General features: G+C 41.3%; 1 protein-coding gene and 1 non-coding gene across 3 annotated transcripts in view; one reads left to right on the top strand and one right to left on the bottom strand.

The window, feature by feature from the left end:
* The window catches only part of AKAP7 (A-kinase anchoring protein 7), a 148969-nt gene that overhangs the window by 78729 nt on the left and 47932 nt on the right, over window positions 1–22308 (top strand). The gene's annotated exons all lie outside the window — the stretch shown is intronic.
* LOC119924425 lies at window positions 3546–3684 on the bottom strand. Its single transcript, XR_005449139.1, has one exon. It is a non-coding gene; the product is annotated as a small nucleolar RNA SNORA7 (small nucleolar RNA).

Raw genomic sequence — 22308 nt, 5'->3', positions numbered from 1 at the left:
TCAATATGCACAGTGGATAAGTAGGATGCAGGGAGCTGCCTGAGTGCTTTGAACCCTGTGATCAGGAGTTTGTGTTTGCAGAAAGGGATGAACAGCTATTTTGAAGAGTGGGGACGTATGTGTCGAGTGACATTATAGAAAAATGTTCCTGGCAGCAGAATAATAATTATGGTACTTGTTAAGCGCTTACTTTGTGCCAATGGAAATTAAGACTGTGAGCCCCACATGGGACAACCTGATTTCCTTGTATCTCCCCCAGTGCTTAGAATAGTGCTTTGCACATAATAAGTGCTTAACAAATACCATTATTATTATTATTACTTCTCTGGACCTCAGTTTCCTCATCTGTAAAATGGGGATCAAATACCCTTTCTCCCTCCTACTTAGACTGTGAGTCCTATGAGGGACACAGTCTGGGTCCTTCCTAATCATCTTGTCTCTGCCCCAGTGTTTAGTCAGGGCTTGTTATACAGTAAGCACTAACAAATGCCATGGTTGTGGATTGCCTGAGAGGTGTGGGTTCTATTTCCAGCTCTCCCAACTGCCTTGCAGTGTTATCAGGCAAGATGGGCAAGCTCTCTGAACCTCAGTTTCTTCACTAGTAAAATGCATCTGATCATGGTCATAGCACACCATTAGATGTAAAGTGCTCCTAGACTCTGGGGGAGAAAAGGGCTCTGAAGTCGGTAGTTCCTATCTCTAGATGTCTGAAGCACTATGGTATTGAAAATTGAATTACTATTTCAGCCTGTATTAATAGGTTTTCATGGAGTAATTGGAAAAATAATGGGATTTTATACTCATATCATGACTTTTAGATCCAGGCATAGAGCCTAGCTAAACAGCAGAACAGAAATGTAGCTGCCCTTTAAGGCATCTGTTGTGTTTCACTGTCAAGGTACCATCTTCTTCGTAGGAGATCAGTAAAAGTCAATATCACTAAATCAGAAGTGAATAATTTCCTGCTTTCTGATATGAATTTGGTTTAGCTAAAATGTGCTTGTCAAAAAAGTTACCCCTTTTCAACCATTTGCACAATGCCCTTGAGCTACTTATCATTTCTAAAGCCTTTATAAATAACTTCATTTGCCTTTGTAAATTCATGTGTCGCCATGAGTTCCATTAAGATGCTAACAAGTATTACTCAGAGTAGCTTTGTACCACCATTTATCATCCACCCACTACTAGGCTACATTGTTTGAGGTGTTGCTTCATTGTGTCATTAAGTATTTCTTCTGTCCAACCTTTCTATGGTTACCTCATTTCAATCGCCATAGAACAGATGATTGGGTATCCTGCTATCATCCATTCATTCACATCTCCCACTCAGCAAAAGTGTGATGGAACAAGCATGAATTCAGTACTGGTGAGATGACCTAGTTCCAGGACCTCATTGTTTGTGAGCTTATACAACTATTTGATGTTAACATGGGCCTACGTGACACTGGTGGAACTGCCCTTGGAGTTGGATAGATGACTGTGCCAGGTCTAGATTCCACAGTAAGAAAGAAAGGTGGCCTTACTGTTGCCCTGTACACCTTTCTTGATCTGTATCTTGTTGCCAGGCCAGCATTAGACTTTGTCTTTGAGTCTACAAGGGGCACACCAGATCCTCTTGATTTAGCTTTTCACCTTTGGGTATATATTTGTGTATTATGTATTTGACTCCTGTAGAGCCATAACTGACATGAGCGTTCAGACAGTAAGCACAGAAAACCACTTAACGTTCTACTAAAAGCCAACGAAATGCTCTCCACAACTTATTGCTACCAAAAATATCTCTTTTTTCCACAAGTGCCTCCTTTGGCATTATATTCTAACATCCGTTGAAACAAGTGACCTCAAAGGACTGTGAGCCCGTTGTTGGGTAGGGACCGGCTCTATATATTGCCAACTTGTACTTCCCAAGTGCTTAGTACAGTGCTCTGTGCACATTAAGCACTCAATAAATACGATTGAATGAATGAATGAATGAAAGGAGTTTAGAGGTTTAAGAAAGCAGAAAATAAAGCAGAATTCAAAGAGGCACTGAAAAATGACAGAAATATCATTGCTCTAAGGCATCCAGAGCAAACGAGAAGACTGTAAAGAACAGAGATATTTTGAGTGGGAGGCCCAAAGTGCAAAATATATATTTTCAGTCTACATGCTGTTGTTGACTCGGACAAATTCTACTTTGCAACGTAGAGCAAATACGACTGGTCATCCCCCTAATGTTAGTATGGATCCCACATTCTAGATGGGACTACAAGCCAATCAGTCTGAACACAGTCCTTGTCCCTCATGGGACTCACAGTCTCCATCCCCATTTTACAGCCGAGGGAACTGAGGCCCAGAGAAGCGAAACGACTTGCCCCAGGTCACACGGCAGACGACTAGCGGAGTCAGGATTAAAACCCAGGACCTTCTGACTCCCAGGCCCATGTTCTATTCACTACACCTAAGAAAAATACTAACTGTGGTATTTAGCGCTTACTATGAGTCAGACACTGTACTAAGCCCTGGGGTAGATACAAGCCAATTGGGCTGTGCACAGTCCCTGTCCCACCTGGGGCTCACAGTCTTAGTTCCCATTTTACAGCTGAGGGAACTGAGGCCCAGAGAAGTGAAGTGATTTGCCCAAAGTCACACAGTTGACAAGTGGCAAAGCTGGGATTTGAACCCATGCCCTCTGATTCCTCTCCTCCTCCCCATCCCCCCCACCCTACCACCTTCCTCTCCCCACAGCACCTGTATATATGTTTGTACAGATTTATTACTCTATTTTACTTGTACATGTTTACTGTTCCATTTATTTTGTTAATGATGTGCATTTAGACTGTGAGCCCACTGTTGGGTAGGGACTGTCTCTATATGTTGCCAACTTGTACTTCCCAAGCGCTTAGTACAGTGCTCTGCACACAGTAAGCGCTCAATAAATACGATTGATTGATTGATTGATTAATATTTGGTTCCTAAAGCAGATATCTCTAGTTCCACCCTTGAACCTCCCTGCCACTGTAACATCAGTATATCCACCTGACTGACATTCCAGTCTTTTTGCAGCCCCCAGTTGTTAGCAACCCCAAGCATCAGCTGTCAATCAGATATACAACCTGCTAATCAGGAGGTCTATACCCAGATGCAGGAGCAAGAGCTCTTTGTAGCCACTCCAAAGCTTTGTAGCAACTCCAGCAAACCCCTTTGAGACTCTCAGTGGTGAAGTCACCAAGCAGACCCCACTTACCATATCTGCTCTCCTCATCCACTATTTCCATCCACTATTTTCTCTGTACAACAGCTCTGTTCATTACAGTCTTCCTCTTTACTCTGGGTGCTCTGTCTTTTCCTAAGCCATTGAGTCATCTTCAACCCATAGCAACACCATGGACACATCTCTCCCAGTATGCCCCACATCCACCTGCAGTCGTTCTGGTAGTGTATTCATAGAGTTTTCTTGGTAAAAATATGAAAGTAGTTTACCAGTGCCTCCTTCCCACGCAGTAAATTTGTCTTCGACCTTGATTCTCTCCCATGATGCTGCTGCCCAGCACAGGTGAGTTTTGACTTGTAGCAGATTGCCTTCCACTCACTAGCCACTGCCCAAGTTAGGAATGGAATGGATATGCCTCTGCCTAACTCTGCCTTCTGTAGTCGAGACTGGTAGAGTGCTGAGAACTCTCCAGGTGTGACCCCGAGAAGGACTGGGTGCCTTAGGGCAACACTATTTCTGCCCATCTTTCAGTGTCTCTTTGAATTCTGCTTTATTTTCTGCATTCTTAAACCTCTAAACTTCTTTGAGTTCACTTGTTTCATCGGGATTTTAAAATATCTGTGCTAATGGGGTATTTGGGGAACAAAAAGATATTTTTGATAGAGATGCGATGTGGAGAACATTTCAATATCTTTTAGTAGATCATTAAGTGGGGACTGTGAGCCCACTGTTGGGTAGGGACTGTCTCTATGTGTTGCCAACTTGTACTTCCCAAGTGCTTAGTACAGTGCTCTGCACACAGTAAGCGCTCAGTAAATGCAATTGAATGAAAGAATGAATGGCTTGTCTATGCTTCCCAACTGAACAATCATGCCAGTTATGACTTCATAGGAGTCTTTGCAGATTGCAAACAAATTGTAAATATGACATCACATACAGCTATTTGTTGGTTTGTTCAGTATATAATTGTTCCAACAAGCTGAAAATAAAAAAAAATAGGACATTATGGAACTGTAACCCTGGAAATGCACTGCAACCAGAAAGATGTGCTTCTTCATTGAACTTGGAATTAAAATAGTCTTTAATGAGTTTTGACAGGATGACACAATGACTGTGAAAAGCTATTATGACACCTGCATCAAACTGTTAAAAAATAAAGGAAAATTTTCCTCCTTATAAGAATTTAAAGGTTCCAAATCTCATGAAATAGATGACTCTGAAGTCCTCAAAGTGGTGTCTATCTTATAAGAGCATTTCAAGTAATTTAATATGAATTTCCCGAAGTGCAGATGGATGCTCACAGAATTGCGACATTTAGTTAGCTGTATTTTTCTGAAATCTAAAGAAAGGCCCTGGGTGTTTTACAATCTCTCACCTTCTTCTAAAAGTACATGTAAAGTATGTAAAAATAGAAAGGATATTCTCAAGTGCCAAAGATGAATGTGACATTTTCAGATGAAGGAAAATATGCTCAAAGAGCTACCTAGTAAGTCTATGTGGTTTCACTACCCGCTGGGCATTCAGGCAGATGTTCACAACTTGATTATCCTTGCTAGATCACAAAAATTATAATCACATGAAAGAAGTTCAGGTTAAGCTCTTCCTACTTTTGAAAAGTGGACTAAATAAAACAATTTGATCTTTGATCTGAGATAGCCCTTGGTAGGTCCTACATATTTATTTTTACCCACCCTCGGCATCTGTATATATATGTATATTCAATTTTTCATTCAATTATTTATTCATTCCCCTATCTGTAGATATGTACATATATGCAGAGAAGGAGAAAGGCCAGGGCTGTAGATGCATATTTGGAAATCACCTGCAGAGAGATGAACAAAAAGCATTTTGCTTGTTGCCATGAGATATATTTTCTTGAGCCTGGACTGGACAGTGTAAGAGCTGGTCAGCACTTTTGTGGGCTGGATGATTTTTTAAATGCAAAGAGGTGAATGAGATCCCCTGGGATTCCTGACTAATGTACTGCCTGAGGAACATGGATAACCCTCCCATTTCCTCTTATACCCAAGACCTTCTTTTCCTGTCCACAACAGGGTTGTATGGGGCCATGGATGGTGAATAACAGATGAATGAATTGAAAATCAGATGCAGTAATGAAAATTCCCACTGTCATTACAATAATGGAATAAAGCTTTCCAACTAAAATATATAATAAAATTTGCAATCATACACAGTGTTAATCAAACAATCTCATCCTGCTAAAATATAGTAATGTCTGCCTACAAAATGCACCATGTAGGGAGTGGTGACAAGAAAGGGGAAAGAGGACAAGGATTATGGAGAGAGGGACCGGAATCACAGGGGTTTGATAAGCCAAATTGGCCAGGTGGGTTGAGGGCAGTAATAGAAGTGGAACAGCAAGGATGCAATAGGGGGAAGTTCCAGGGATTGGAGGGGCCTAATTTTAAAATGACAGGGGTGTACAAAAAATGTTTGAGAAGACTCACATGCAGCCATAACAATTTTTATTTAAGAAACATTGCTCTACCCAATGGCATCATCTGTAATAGTGAAGAGTGGAACAAAGCTGTATCTTCTTTTCTTTGACACAGAATGGAAAGACTTGGCTTCACATGTGACATTCCTATTTAACTCTGGTAAAATTCCTATTTATTTAAGTCTACTGGGAAGAACATGGACGAGGAAGTCAGAAGACCTGGTGTCTAATCCTGGCTTTGCCACTTGACTGCTGGGGTGACTTTGGGCAAGTCATGACTTATCTGTGCCTCAGTTTCCTCTTTTGTAAAATGGAGATCAAATCCTACTCCCTCCTACTTAGTCTCTGAGCCCTGAGTGGGCCAGGAACTCTGTCCAGTCTGATAGACTTATTTATATTTATATATATTAATGTCTGTCTCCCCTGTAGACTGTGAGCTCGTAGTGGGCAGGGAATGTGTCCGTTTATTGTAGTATTACATTTCCCAAACTCTCAGTACAGTACACTGCACCCAGTAAGCACTCAATAAATACAATTAAATGAATGAATGAATGAACAGACTGTAAACTAGTTGTGGGTAGGGAACCTGTGTACCAAATCTGTTATAATCTTCCAAGTTCTTAGTACAGTGTTCTGCATACAGTAAGAACTCAATAAATATGATTGATTTTCTTGTATCTACCCCAGCACTGAGTACAGTGCTCAATAAGCACTTAACAAGTACTACCAAAAAACCCCACACTCAGCATTGAAGAAGAATCATTTTCCAAGGATGTTAGAGGAGGACATGGAGAAATAGGAGATTAGGGTCATTTTAGGGGAATGGAAATTGTTTTCTGATGAAAAGTCTAGCATTCAGGTATTTGCTGAAGTTCAGGTTTATCAGGTGTCAGAAAATGAAAGCTGGAAGCAGGAAAGTCATTGTTTTATGCAAGGACCATGGCAAAATTAGACACCCTTGAAACAAAAAAACTATCTCACAGGTCAAAATCTTGTCCCACTGGTTTTTGTAGTCAACCACTGGGGTAGCCCTTGTTTGACGTTCAATCTGGCTGAAGATTGCTCCAGCCCCAGGCCCTAATGTCATGACATCACGGTGTCATGGAGTCACGACATCACACGTGTTTCTAGAGCAGGGTGTGTCTTGCTCCCCACTACAGACCATTCCGACTTGGGCCAGGTTTCCTCCCGGAAGCAGCACTATTGTGAGGCTGAGGTTGGAACCTAAGTGCTTTGGTCTCCTTGATCAGTCCCAGGTCTCAAAGGAACCCAGGTTGTCTACTCTGCTTGCATGCCTCCTCCTACCTTCCTGTGGCTCTGAAGTTGATGGGACTCTGTGTCCCAAATTAAAATGAACTTTAGCACTTTCACTGCCTCTCAGTATTAGGCTGAGCAATAGGGGATTTTAATGATATTAACTTTCAACCTGGCAGTGCAACGCTTATTGACTATGTGATCATATACCAACTTCTATGTAGACTGTAAACAGTAGTAGTAATAGTAGTAATAGTATTTATTAAGCGCTTACTGCATGCAGAGCCCTGTACTAAGTGCTGGAAAAGAATACACAGTTGGGAATTAAACATGATCCTTGTCCCTTGGCAGGATTCACAATCTAAAAATGAATGGAACATATATCTGCTGTGATTAAAAAAGCAAGGATGTGCGTTGGTTATCAGGAGTTTTTGACTATTATCTACCCTCCTTTTCTCTCAAAGTTCTCTGGCCTGTCTCCCTCCAGCAGCCTCTATGCTACTCCCTACTACAACTTCCCCTCTGACGGGTCTTCCCTCCTCTCTCCTTCCCTGCTTTCTGTAGACTAATTTAGTGGGGCAGTACTGAGTGACAGATCCAGCTGCTCCACCAAATTAGCCCCTAATCCAAGGATTTACCTGTCATTTTATACTTTCTCATGAAAATGTGAGAAATTAGAGAAGCAGTGTGGCTTAGTGGATAGAGCATGTGCCTGGAAGTCAGAAGGACCTGAGTTCTAATCCCAGCTCTGCCACGTCTGCTTTGTGACCTTCGGCAAGTCACTTCACTTTTCTGTGCCTTAGTTACTTCATTGGTAAAATGGGGATGAGTGTGAGCCCCACTTGACTGTGTCCAACCAGATTAACTTGTATCTACACTAGTGCTTAGAACAGTGCTTTGGCACATAGTAAGTGCTTAACAATTACCATAATCATTATTTAAAGAGTATTTTAAAGCTATGAAAAGGGAGCACATGTAATTCAAAAGGAGAAAAAGCCACTGGATAGGTGAAATCCTTTAAGAAAAGTATTTTTCCATCAAAATGTCAAACATTGGGTATGAGACCCTGAAATAGCTCCTATAATCCTGTAGAAATTCTAATTGATCCATCTCGCTCCAAAATCGCCTTTGAAATGCAATGGTTGATCCCACCATATTAACAGGTGATTTTCATTGAAACAGATTGCTGCCCTCTTACCCACAGAAAATTAATCTGAGTTTTGAGAGATGTGTTACATAAAACTGCTCATCTTTGCACTGTTGCTTTAAATTACCTAGGTGCATTTCTGAAGTAAAGTTTCTAAATATAAATAAGCTAGAGATAAAAATCCTGAGCCTGTGTGCTGACTGGCAATATAAAAGGAGATATTCTGAGATTCATAAATGACTCTGTTCCATCTAGCACAGTGTTGTTTTATTGAAAAAGTTAATGCGATTGAGGGAGGGGAGAACTAAAGATAATATGAATGGATAATCCCCCTGAATAGTCAGCTCTAGTCAGGCCTTTATTAGAACACAGGGATAAGTTTTGGGCTCCACATTTTAAAGAGGAACGTAGACATTGGAGAGGAAACAGGATAGTACCAAAAATGACTGAAGCCTTGGAAATCTTAAATGTGCTGGTATGGTATTGTCTGTGGCAGAGAAGACACAAGGGTGACAATAATAAAATGGTTTTCTAATATAAAGAAGCAGTGTGGCCTAGTAGATAGAGCATGGGATTCAGAAGGACCTGGGTTCTAACCCCGGCTCTGTCACTTGTCTCTCTGTGACCTTTGGCAGGTCACTTCACTTCTCTGTGCCTCAGATGCCTGATCTGTAAAAATGGGGGTTAAGACTGTGAGTCCCATGTGGGACATAGACTGTGTCCAACCTGATTACCTCGCATCTACCCCAGAACTTAGAACAGTGCCTGGCACATAGCAAGCCTTTAACAAATATCATACAAAAGAGAAAACTGGCCATCTTTCCCTAGGGCTACAGCAAGAGATTTTAGTCCATCATAATGTTATAAGGAAGAGCTCTTTCTGAGTGAAGAGTTATTGGAGTCTGATCATAACCAGTGAAGTTGTGACACAATTTTCACTAGAAATCTAGAAAAATGATGGTCTAGTATGGTATAAATACAATTAAACCTAGAAAACCAGAGAGGGAGATTTTAAGATTCTCAATCCACACAAACTGGGAAAACAGCCTTTGAAAGAATCTTCCTCTAGATTGAAGGGCTTAATTTTCAGCTAAGCTTTTCATCTGCATTTCTTGTCTCTCTGACCTAAGGAATTTGGGAGAGATTTGGTCTGTGGGTCCACTGACCTAGACAATTCCCCCTATATAATCTTGCTTAGTTTTGCAAATCCACTTATCCTGTATTCTACTCGAACTTCACCAACTGTCTGCTTTAAAAATAGTCAAGTTTGAGGGAGCTTCATATGATAAAAGGAACAGACTCTTTGCTGCTATGAGTGTGTTGATTCCCAGAGCAGATTGGTCTGGCTGAAAGCCATGCTAGTAGTAGGAGTACAGCTATAAATAGTAGACTAGTTTAGTAAATCATTGGGTTGCATCCTGTCGTACATTATGTTGTGATCATTAGTATCAACCTGGGTTTTTTAAATAGCCTGAGTATGACAGAGCTAGATTAATTCTAATTCAAAACTTGGAAATATCCTTTCTATAGAAGCGATTAAGTTTGCAAAAAGTATGTTTCTTGGGGAGTCTTGTGATTATTCTTGCAAATCAATCAATCATAGTTATTGAGTGGTTTACTGTGTTGCAGGGCACAGTACTAAGCGCGTGGGAGAGTACACTATAACCAAGTTGGTAGACTCATTCCCTGCCCACAATGAGCTTAGAGGCTAGAGGCTGAGCTATGAACAATAATTGTAAGTAGAATTAACAGCAGCCATCATCTCAGTGTCAACCTTTATGGTTATATTCTTCTTTCATGAATATCATGCCAATTGATTTTAGGTATCATCATTGGAATCTAGAGCATAAATATTTTGGGCTTAGTTGTTAATGGGGATTAATATTTTCTGAGTGTGTGTTTGTGTGTGTGTGTGTGTGTGTACATCATCAGCGTCAACATGGAATCTTGCTAAAACCCAAATAGCAATCTATTTCTCCACCCCTGTTGTTACAGATTGACATAGAAGGATTTTAGATCACTCAGACAAGAATTGACAGAAAAAAAAATCAGACTTCCTTCTCTAATAATAATAATGATGGTATTAAGTGTTAACTATGTGCCAAGCACTGTTCTAAGCACTGGGGTAGATACAAGGTAATCAGGTTGTCCCATGTGGGGCTCCCAATCTTAATTCCGTTTTTACAGGTGAGGTAACTGAAGCACAGAGAAGTTAAGTGACTTTCCCCAAATCACATAGCTGATAAGTGGCAGAGTCAGGATTAGAACCCATGACCTCTGACTCCCAAGCCGGGGCTTTCCACTAAGCCACCCTGCTTCTCTAGTCAAGCTATCACTAATTTGTTTACCTTGTCATTTGCATGTGTAAGTGTCTTTCAGGTTTGAAGCTGTTGCTATTGACAGTGGGATTTTATTCAGGTATGTGAGAGCGACATAAAACCAATGTGTGATGACAGCCTTGGAAACGCAATTATGAGAAGAAAAACCGACACAGAGAGTGTTCTTTCTTCTCCTTCCTCCAGTGCCTCCTCTGTAATTCTGCCAGTCCCAGGCCTTCTTCCCTGTGGCCACCAACAAAACTGCTTATAATAGGTACCAGATCCGAGAGTGTGTGAGAACATGCACCAGACCTGAGGTTATGTGAGGTCCTGTCCATTATTTTTTCGTATGTCTGTATGTGTGTGTGGGTGGGTGCATACATATTATATCTAAAACAACTGATGCTTTATAGGCCCATTTTTAGGCAGTGATGATGCCTGTAAATTGTTAAAAAAATAAACCTCTAATTTTGCATGACTGCAGACTGCAGTGGCTGTAATTTTCTATTTTTGAAAAATGAATAGTTTAACATGGCTCAGAATGTTAGACTTCAAAGCCATTAAGAAAACAACGGGCAAATGTGTTGGCTGTATATCTATTTAAAGTGGGCATTATATTTCACTAATGCTGTTAAGATAATGGTCTCAAGTGATTTAAAAGACTCTGAGTGTTTTCCTAGAATAACATGGTGTTGTATTAATTCAGCTGAGTTGTAATATACCAGTTTTCCAGTTTCCAGTAGACTGAATCAATCGAACAATCAGTGGTATTTATTGAGCACTTACTGTTTTCAGTAAACTGTCCTAAGCGCTTGGGAGAGTATAATGTAACAGAGTTGGTAGACATGTTCCCGCCTCAAAGTGAGCTGTAAGCCCTTTGGTCTGCTTGACCCAATAACCTATTAGCCATATTCAAGAAGGACCTCATTTTAGCTGACTGTACAGAAACAGCATGGCCTTGTGGAAGGAACATGGACTTGTGAGTCAGAGGATCTGGGTTCTTATTCTGGCTCTGCCACTTGTCTTCTGTGTGACCTTGGGCAAGTTACTTAACTTCTCTATGTGCCTCAGTTATCTGTAAAACAGAGATTAAAATAGTGAGCCCTATGTGGGCAGGGGCCGTGACCAACTTGATTTCCTTGTATCTACCCCAGCGCTTAGTACAGAGATGACACATAGTAAGCACTTAACAAATACCATATAAATAGATCCAAAAAACATTTTCCAGTAGTATGTAAGTATTCAGCTCAGAATGCTTTTCTCCTTCAATACTGTTGTATAAATTGAGTTATAGCAGAGATGGAAGTGACTTTGAATGATCAATCAGTGGCATTTATTGAGCACTCACTGTGGGCAGAGCACTGTAGTGAGTGCTTGGGAAAGTACAATAAAACAGAATTGTTAGACATAGGAGCTTACAGTCTACTGGATGACTCACTACAACCCATTCAAATACTTTTGGAATGGATACTCTCAGCAGAACCCAACAATTTGAACCAAAAATTCAGTTTAAATGCTTTACAGGGTAAAATTAGAGTTCCATGAGGATACCCTGGTCTCTGTACCCTAGCCCTGCACATGCCGTCAGAGAGGCCACGCTTAGGGAGAAGAAATCTGAGAGATGATCAGTAGTATGTTAGCTTGCCCAAGGGCCCTGGGAGAGTCTATTTGAGAACTAGGAATATAGGGAAAGGGTTATCTATATGAAAGACATATGAGGTGTATGGAAATGCGCAAAGTCTGGGAAACAAAAATTTTGGAGGAGTAAATGGGTTTCATGACAGCTGGGAATCTTTTATGTCCTTACACATTTACACACACGCACACATAAACTCTCTCTCTCTCTCTCTCTCTCTCTCTCTCACACACACACACACATTGTAGTTCAATACGATGTTGCCATCTGTTATGTAGGGAAGCGGTTTTATTTATTATTCTTTCTTTACTCGTCCCACCCTCTCTCAGCACTGTCTCCCCCTCTGAACCCTCACTAATACCATCTGCCTTTAATATTTTCAATCTCTTTCTGTCAATTAATTGTATTTTTTAATGGCATTTGTTAAGCGCTTACTATGTGCAAAGCACTGTTCTAAGCGCTGGGAGATACAAGGTGATCAGGTTGTCCCACATGGGGCTTACAGTCATCATCTCCATTTTACAGATGAGGTAACTGAGGTTCGGAGAAGTTAAGTGACTTGCCCAAGGTCACACAGCAGACCTGTGGCGGAGCTGGGATTCGAACCCATGACCTCTGACTCCAAAGCCCGGGTTCTTCCCACTGAGCATGTGTGCAGAACACTGTACTAAGCATTTGGGAGAGTATAATGTAATATAACAGACACATTCCTTGTCCACGGTGAGCTTATAGTTTAGAAGGGGAGACAGATATTTATATGAATAAATAAATTACAGATATGTATGTAAGTCCTGTGGGGCTGGATGACTAAAGGGAGCAAGTCAGGGTGATGCTGAAGGGAGATGAAGAAAAGGAAAAAAGGGCTTAGTCAGGGAAAGCCTCTTGGTGAAGATGTGCCTTCAGTAAGGCTTTGATGGGGGGAGAGTAATTAATTGCCTGTTGAATATGAGGAGGGAGGGCATTCCAGGCCAGAGGAAGGACTTTGATGAGAGGTTGGTGGTGCGATAGATGAGACAGAGTTACAGTGAGAAAGTTAGCACTAAAGGAGAGAAGTGTGCGGGCTGGGTTGTAGTAGGAAAACAGTGAAGTGAGGTAGGAGCGGGCAAGGTGATTGACTGCTTGAAAGCCAATGGTGAGGAGTTTCTTTTGACATGGCGATGAATGAACGATTGGAGGTTCTTGAGAAGTGGGAAAACATGGCCTGAACGTTTTATGTAGAAAAATGATCTGGGCAGCAGGGTGAAGTATGGACTGGAGTGGGGAGAGACAGGAAGCTGGGAGATCATCAAGGAAACTGATATAGGAATCAAGAAGTGAAGTGACTTGCCCAAAGTCACGCAGCAGGGAAGTGGCAGAGCATGCATTAGAACCCAGGTCCTCTGATACCTACGCTTGGGCTCTTTCCACTGTGCCATTCTGCTTCCCAATTATTATTATTATTATCATCATCATCATACTCTTCATCACTACTGTTACTAGTAAAGTCTGGAGAGGGAAGGGCTGGAGGAGGAAAACCAGTGAAAATGGTAGTGCAAATAGTCTAGCTGTGATATGAACTGAACTTGAACTGAAGTGGTAACTGTTTGGGTGGAGTGAAAGGGATGGATCAAGGAGATTTTTGTATAGGAAGAAACATCAGGATTTGACAGTAGATTGAATATGGGAGTTGAAGGAGAGTGAAGAGTCAAGGTTGAGGCTGAGGTTGCCTGGGCTTCTGACAGGTGGATCGTGGTGTAATTGATTGAGAAAGGAAAGTAAGTGGTGGAGTAGATTTAAGAGGGAAGATGAGTAGCTTTTATTTTAAGCTTCACTGCTGCCACCAAAATGGAACAGCTGACCAAGGAAACTACCGAGAAATCTCAATGTTTTCTATTGAAGGAAAATTTATTTTCATAGTATTTGTTAAATGCTTACTACATGCCAAGCACTGTACCAACTGCTGGTGTAGATATGAAACATTCAGGTTGAACACAGCCAATGACCCACTTTGGGCTCACAGTCTTAATCCTCATTTTACAGATGAGGCATAGAAAAGTTGTGACGTGCTCACAGCAGACAAGTGGAGGAGTCAGATTAGCTCCCAGGCCTTCTGACTCCCATAACTGAGCTCTTTTCTCTAGGCTTCATTACTTCTCAGTTCTAACCTGAGACCTTCTGGCAGGTTACTGAAGAACATTGTCAACTATGCACAGCCTGAATTGCAAAGTGACTTCAGACCTAAAGCAATCATTTCACCAAGCCCAAGAGATCATAAATATACATATGCACAAGCAAATATGCACAGTTAATAGTATAAAAACAAAACAAACAGGGAATAGAAAGTAGAGCTAGATCACTATCTTTTGCTGCCTGCCTGATTTTCCCTAATCCCTTTGTCTAATTTCCTTTCAGTTCTGCCTGATTTATTTTTGTTTTTTTAACATGTGTTAGTCTTTATGGCTGGCCAATTTTCCACCTCTAAGCACTAGGAAAGATTGCCCTAATTCTCCCATCTTTTCCAGCAGCCTGGAGATATGGCAGTGTTTTCTACCATAAAGGAAGTAAGACACATTTAAAATGAGTCTCTGCATTACTGAATTACTCTCAAATTTCAGAGCACCTATAATGTAAGCCTCCCTGGACTCCAGTTCATACAGATTTCATATTTAGTCATGATTCTAGTATGGCTAGAGTTAACAGATGATAACCACAGGGGAAGGACTTTCTATCTGTGGCGTGCATTCAATGCATCAAACACATTTTTCTTGCCCGAGAACTCAGGCATGCTAAAAATGATAGGAACATTTCAGTGTGAAACATTTTTTACACACACAATGTGATTCTAAGGCAAGGAATTCATTCCCATAATTAAAAAAAATTCTGACTTCATTTAATTTTAAAGAAATTAATATAAAATGTATGATAATTTAAATTATATATTATAAATTGTTACGATCCATTTATATTAATGCCTACTTCCTACCTTCAGACTGTAAGCTCATTGTGGACAGGGAGTGTGTCTGTTAACTCTATTATATTGTACTCTTTGTCAGTCGGTCAATCAATCATATTTATTAAGCACTTACTGTGTGCAGAGTCCTGTACGAAGCATTTGGAAGAGTACAATATAACAATATAACAGAAACATTCACTGCCCAATGAGCTTTCAGTCTATATTCTCCCAAGTGCTTACTACAATACTCTGCACATAATAAATATATAAATATAAGTTCTCAATAAATATGACTGATTGATTATATGTCATTGTGTGTGATTTTTTTTACCTAATTCTGTCATTACCCTCCCCAAAGGAGTCACTTAGAGATTTAAAGGTTGTAATCAAGTCATTCCTTAGGCTCCTCTTCCAGTCAGTCAATCAATCAATGGTATTTTTTGAGTGCTTACTGTGTGCAGAGTAATAATAATAATAATAATGGTATTTGTTAAGTGCTTACTATGTGCCAAACACTGTTCTAAGCACTTGTGTAGATACAAGGTCATCAAGTTGTCCCAGTTGTAATCAAGTCATTCCTTAGGCTCCTCTTCCAGTCAGTCAATCAATCAGTGGTATTTTTTGAGTGCTTACTGTGTGCAGAGTAATAATAATAGTAATAATAATAATAATAATGGTATTTGTTAATTGCTTACTATGTGCCAAGCACTGTTGTAAGCATTGGAATAGATGCAAGGTCATCAAGTTGTCCCAAGTGGGGCTCACAGACTTAATCCCCATTTTACAGATGAGGTATCTGAGGCACAGAGAAATGAAGTGACTTGTCCAAGGTCACACAGCTGATAAGTGGCAGAGCCGGGATTAGAACCCACGATGTCTGACTCCCAAGCCCGGGCTCTTTCCAATAAGCCATGCAGCTTCTCAATATAGAGTACTATACTAAGCGTTTGAGAGAATATAACAGAACAGAGGTGGTAAACATGTTCTCTGCTCAGAAAGAGCTTACAGTCTAGGATTGGAGACAGACATGAATATAAAGAAATAAATTATGAATATGTACACAAGTGTGATGGGGCTGAAGGTGGGGTAAATACTAAGTGCCCAAAGGGTACAGATCCAAATGTGGAGTTGATACAGAAAGGAGAGAGTCAATGCTTAACTGGGGAAGAGAGGAGGAGGAGATGTGACCTTGATAATGCTTTGAATTTGGGATGAATGGTGATCTGGTGTATATGGATGGGGAGTGAGTTTCAGGCCAGAAGTAGGACACGAGAAAGGTGTCAGTGTTGAGATAGATGAGATCAGGGCACAGTGAGCAAGTTAGTGCTAGAGGGCTGAAATGTGTGAGCTGTAATGTAGTAGGAGATACTACTACCCTGAGCCAAATGATCCTAATTCTTTAAGCCTTTGCTCAGAGTACCCATTTACCATCCCATTAATTGTTTGGCTACTCTTCTCTGCACCCCCTTCCAGTTCCTTCCATAGCACCACAACAGGTGAGCCAACTCTCTCGAAAACAATCCTCACATCCAGCTAGTTGACTGACATTTTTGAGAGGGTCATAGTTTGGCAAGATGCCCAGTTGTCATGTAGCCCTCCTCTCCCCTGCCATAAACAGCAATCCTCTAATAAGGGTTTGATGAAAGCAGAAGAAGTTAGCAGGAGATTTATGTGCCATCTCTCACTTGTTCTACTACAATAATTGACAGCCCTGAGAGGAGAGAGAAAGGCTTCTCTTTCAGGCCCTTCCATTACGTAGCACTGGGTACTTGTCCCCTGCCCTTTTGCCCGGAGTCTTTTATTTTGTCAGAGTGACACTCACAGGTTCAAATGGAAACTGACCGATTGGTGCAAGCCATATGTGGCCTCTTCATCTATTAACAACTGGTGCCACTCATCACTGAGATGCCAGCCAACCTGACAGCCAAAGAATTCCCCCATCCGTCTTTTCATTCAGAAATGTTTGTAAGCCTGGCCAAAGTGGAAGTTATCAATAGATAGTGCTCAGAAAAGATGAGATTGTCTCCCAAGGAGACTGGTGTTGAGAACCCACAATTCATGTGTGCTCTCTGTGTAATCTGGATAAGGAACGGGTATTTTCGCTTTTATTTTCTGAACAAACTTTAAAAGAACAGCCTGAAGATTCAGAATTTTTTTTATGACGGCAATGATGGTCCCTGAAAAATGATTGACTGGACACCTCCAATTCATCAGTCTGCTATTTATTAGTGTAGGATGCCTGGTTACTCTGTTGGAGAATATACTGTGCTGTAAATAAAAAAATTTTTAAAGTTGCACTTTTTTACCCCAATATCTTTGCCTAATTTCAAGGCAGTGCAAGATTATGGATTGCCCTATCTGAGGGCTGCTCAAACACTAGGATTTTCTCACCACTTTCTCCCTCCTTCTCTCACAGCTACCCATGAATAGGGAACATGATATTTGTTAATTGCTCGCCATGTGCCAAGCACTCTACTAAACCCTGGGCTAGATGCAAGATAATCAGGTGAGACACAGTCCCTTTCCCACATGGAGATCACAGTTCAGGTAGGAGGGATCATATATTTAATCCCCATCTCATAGATGAGAAAACTGAGACATAGAGAAGTTGTGACTTTCCCCAGTTCATGTCAGAGGCAAGTGGCAGAGCTGGGATTTGAACCCAGGTCCTCTGATTTCCAGTCCTGTGCTCTTTTCACTAGGCCATGCTGTGGAGGATACAAGAAGAAGCGTGGCCTAGTGAAAAGAGCCTGGGCCTCATAGTCTGAGGACTTGTGTCTTCATCCTGGCTCTCCTAGTTGCTTGCTGTGTGACCTTGGGCAAATCACTTAACTTCTCTGGGCCCCAGTTTCCTCAACTGTAAAATGGGGATACAGTCCCTTGTTCTCCCTCCTACTTAGCCTGTAAATCCTATAAGGGACAGGGACTCTGTCTGACCTACTTGACCTATATCTACCCCAGCACTTAGGACAATGTTTGAAACATACTAAGCGCTTAAAAAAAACATAAGAAAAATAAAAAGAGAGCATTGGTTTCCATCCTGTGCCAGCCCAATCAGATATTAAACTTATCTTAACTGTTTTTCTATCCATCCTATATATTGAGGATCACCATGACCTAGTGGAAAGAACACGGGCCTGGGAGTTAGAGGATCTGGGTTCTAATCCAAACTCTGCCACTTGCTTGCTGAGTGACCTTGGGCAAGTCACTTAAATTTCTCTTTGCCTCAGTTCCCTACTCTGAAAAGTGGGGATTCCATCTCCGTTCTCTCTCTTACTTAGACTGTAAGTCCTATGTGGGACAGGGACTGTGTCCGACATGATTAACTTGTATCTACCTTGGCGCTTAGTGCAGTGCTTGGAACATAGTTAGCACTTAACAAATACGATAGTAACAATTATGATCCTTATTATACCAGTACAATAATAATACAATACAATATACTAACAATGTATAATATACTAATATATAAATGTATGCTAATATACTATGTTGTATATGTAACATATTATTATTATCACTACTATTAGTATTATTGAAGATGAAAACACTGAAGTTCAGGTTCTCTCCAGGTATATGGGAGAGACAGAGTCCATTTCCCTAAGCTCCTTGTTTCCCTCCCCCAAGGGTCCGTGTTGCTGACATGCTGTGTGTTGCTGGCATGCTATGTACATGCCGGGCTGAGGGTGAAAACTGGTCCCACACTGTCTGTGAGCCAGAGCATTGGACAACCAGCCTCGTCACCTCCCTGGGAGCCCAGCCCTGCTTTCCTCCACCAGCGTGTCTGCCTCCAGACCCTTCTTCCCACTTAGGCTCTCATATGCTTATATACGACACTAACACAGTCTTTAGACTGAAAGTTCAGGGAACGTGTCTGCTGACTCTGTTGGATGGTACTTTACTGTAGGAGAAGCAGTGTAGCCTAGAGGAAAGAGCAAGGGCCTGGAAGACAGAGGACACGGGTTCTAATTTTAGCTCTGCCATATGTCTGCAGTGTGACCTTAGACAATTCAATTTACCTTCTCTTTGCCTCAGTTTCCTCATCTGTAAAGTGGGGATTCAATCCCTGTTCTCCTTCCTACTTAGACCGTGAGTCCTATGTGGGGTAGGGACTGTGTCCAACCAGATTACCTTGTATCTACCCCAGCACTTAGAAAAGTTCTTGGCACATAACATGGCATAGTGGAGAGAGCCTGAGCCTGGGAGTCAGAAGGTCACGGGTTCTAATCCTGCCTCTGCCAGTTGTCTGCTGTGTGATCTTGGGCAAATCACTTCACTTCTCTGTGCCTGTTACCTCATCTGTATAATGGGGATTGAGATTGTGAACCCCATGTGGACAGGAACTGTGCCCAACCTGATTTGCTTGTATCCACCCCAGTGCTTAGTATAGTGCCTGGCACATAGTAAGTGTTTATCAAGTACCATTATTATTATGTTAATAAAAATAACAACAAATGCCACAATAATAAAGTATTATTATTATCCTCCCAAGCGCTTAGAACAGAGCTCTGCACACAGTAAATGGTCAATAAATGCCATTCATTCATTGATTATACTTTTAGATTGTGATCTCCCTGAGGGATAGGGATCTTGTCTAACTCCCCCCCACCGCCCCCGTGCATTTTCTCCCACCTCTTAGCACTGTGCTTTGCACAAAGGTAGCCACTTAATCCATACTACTCCTTCTCCTACTACTCCCACCACTACTATGACTTCATCGTGGTGATGCATAAGCTCTCCACAGTGCCTCTACTTAAGCAGAGCAACCCTGTGTTGATTATTACATCGTAGTCTCAAGTTTCTGTCATTCCAGGTGAGCAGGATAGCCCAGGCATTAGATTTTCACCAAAGTCCATGGCGTTCTTTTTGAAACCACAGTGTTCTGTCCTGATTTTCTGTTATCAGTCAATCAATCAGTGGTATTTATTGAGAAGCAGCATGGCCTAGAGAAGCAGCATGACCCAATGGATTGAGCAGGGGCCTGGGAAGCAGAGGACCTGGGTTCTAATCCTGACTTGCCACTTCTCTGCTGTGGGACTTGAGCAAGTCACTTCACTTCTCTGTGCCTCAATTACCTGATCTGTAAAATGGGGATTAAGACTGTGAGCTCCATGTGGGACAAGGGACTGTGTCCAACTTGATTAGCCTTTATCTACCCCAGCACTTAGTACAGTGCCTGGCACATAGTAAACGCTTAACAAATACCATAAGAAATTTACTGTGTGTTTTATGATCTATTTAATCACATATATGCAAAAGTCACCTGTGATGTTGTACCCTATTTGTTCTTTTTATTTTCTAACATTTTAAAACATATGCTTTTCAGTAACTTCAGTGCCCCCTGAAATAAAACAAGACTAATGAATCTTAAAAGGTTCCCGTGAGTAATCCTAAATCTTGGTGGTTGATTCCAGTAAATTAAACAAACACCACAAATGATTTGCCGTTGACAATCAGAAAGGATAGGGCTGTTTTTAGTTACTTCAAAGTTTTCATTTTCATAAATAGACTCATTTCTTATTTACTATGCAAATATTAGCCCTTATCTAAACTATCATGTTATGATCATCAGGGGATGTTCTTGATTGAAGTTGTGTGCGTGTGTGTGTATGTGTGTGTGTGTGTGTGTATAAGTCACTGTGCATCTTGTTTATATGACTTTTATATTGATTATATTTTCCATAGCTCATTGGGGTTTGGGGGAAAGTTTCCCAGGAGATGGAGCCATGGACCAAGAATATTGGCTTCTAGACTGTGAGCCCAGTGTTGGGTAGGGACTGTCTCTATATGTTGCCAACTTGTATTTCCCAAGCGCTTAGTACAGTGCTCTGCACACAGTAAGCATTCAATAAATACGATTGATTGATTGATATTGGCGGCTAAAATTATTGGGAAGCAGCTTGGCGAAGTGGGTAGAGCACTGGCCTGGGAGTCAGATGGTCATGGGTTCTAATCCTGGCTAAGCTACTTGTCTGCTGTATGACCTTGGGCAAGTCACTTCACTTCTCTGGGCCTCAGTTACCTCATCTGTAAAATGGGGATTGAGACTGTGAGCCCCATGTGGGACCGGGACTGTGTCCAACCCAATTTGCTTGTACTGACCCCACCACTTATTAGAGTGCTTGGCACATTGTAAGCATTTAACAAATACCATAATTATTATTAATTATTAAAAAGGTCTGAAATAGTCACAGCTGGGCAGGTTCACAGAGAGAGAAACAGCTAAGCAAGTCAGATACAGAGAACAAACAGAAAAGAAGATGAGAAAAATAGAGACAGATATGGGCAGAGAGATGACCCGCTTATGAATTGTGAGGTACACACCACTCCCATGCAGACACACCAGGGTCTTCTGCAGGCACGGTGGGAATGAAGAGTGTGGTTGAGGGGCAATATCACCACCACTGCTCCTTGGCTGTTAGTCAACCAAAGGTATTTATTTAGCACTTATGTACACAGCACTGAACTACGGACTTGGGAGAGCACAACATAATAGAGTTGGCAGACACGATCCCTGCCCACAAGGAGTTTACAGTCTAGTGAGGAGTTTATATCTTTTACAGCATCTTTTCCAAGCCCCACTTTTCCTCATCTCCCAGTCCCTTCTGCGTCGCTCCAATTTGCTTCCTTTGCTCTTCCCCCCTCCGATCCCCAAAGCACTTATGTATTTATCTGTAATTTTATTTATTTGTATTGATGCCTGTCTCTCCCTCTCTAAACTGTCTACTCACTGTTGGCAGGGAATGTGACTGTTTATTGTTATGTTGTACTTTCCCAAGCGCTTAGACGGTACTCTGCACACAGTAAGTGCTCAATAAATATGATTGAATGAATGAATGAATAAATATGATCGAATGAATTTTCCTGATACTGCCATCTCTGCCACTTTAGCTAGACTTGGGGGTTTATGCTGGCCCTATTTTATGTATCATTTCAGAGTCCACCCCTCCTAATGTGGGAAATCTAGTCAAATGATCTCCTGTAATGGAGTCTAAAAGTTCACCAAAGTTCTCTCTCACCTTAAATATTGATTAATGCCTCTTTTCTTACTGACTGCTCTGGAGAGGTTCCTCAGTAATTCATTTCAGGATAAGAACGTGGTTCAAATCCTTCAGGTTTGTCTTCCTTCTACAGGCTGACAGCATCCGCATGAATGCATCCTTCTTTCCTTCAACCCTAAATCTATTTTCTCCTTATCCATATATAGATCTAGGTCCAGATCTAGGACTACATCCACATCTAGAGCTAGGCAGAACTCGAGTTATTAAGTGCATGGGCTGATGATATTACAAGCTGGAAAAAAATACTTAGCAATTTTAAATGACATTTCAGTAACCAAATAATGAAGTCCAGAGTGGTAATTGTGATGC

The sequence above is a fragment of the Tachyglossus aculeatus genome, chromosome 2 (genome assembly GCF_015852505.1).
Source record: "Tachyglossus aculeatus isolate mTacAcu1 chromosome 2, mTacAcu1.pri, whole genome shotgun sequence".
In the NCBI taxonomy this organism is placed as follows: domain Eukaryota; kingdom Metazoa; phylum Chordata; class Mammalia; order Monotremata; family Tachyglossidae; genus Tachyglossus; species Tachyglossus aculeatus.
The sequence above is the reverse complement of the archived record's forward strand: the minus strand, read 5'-3'. Positions and strand labels throughout refer to the sequence as shown.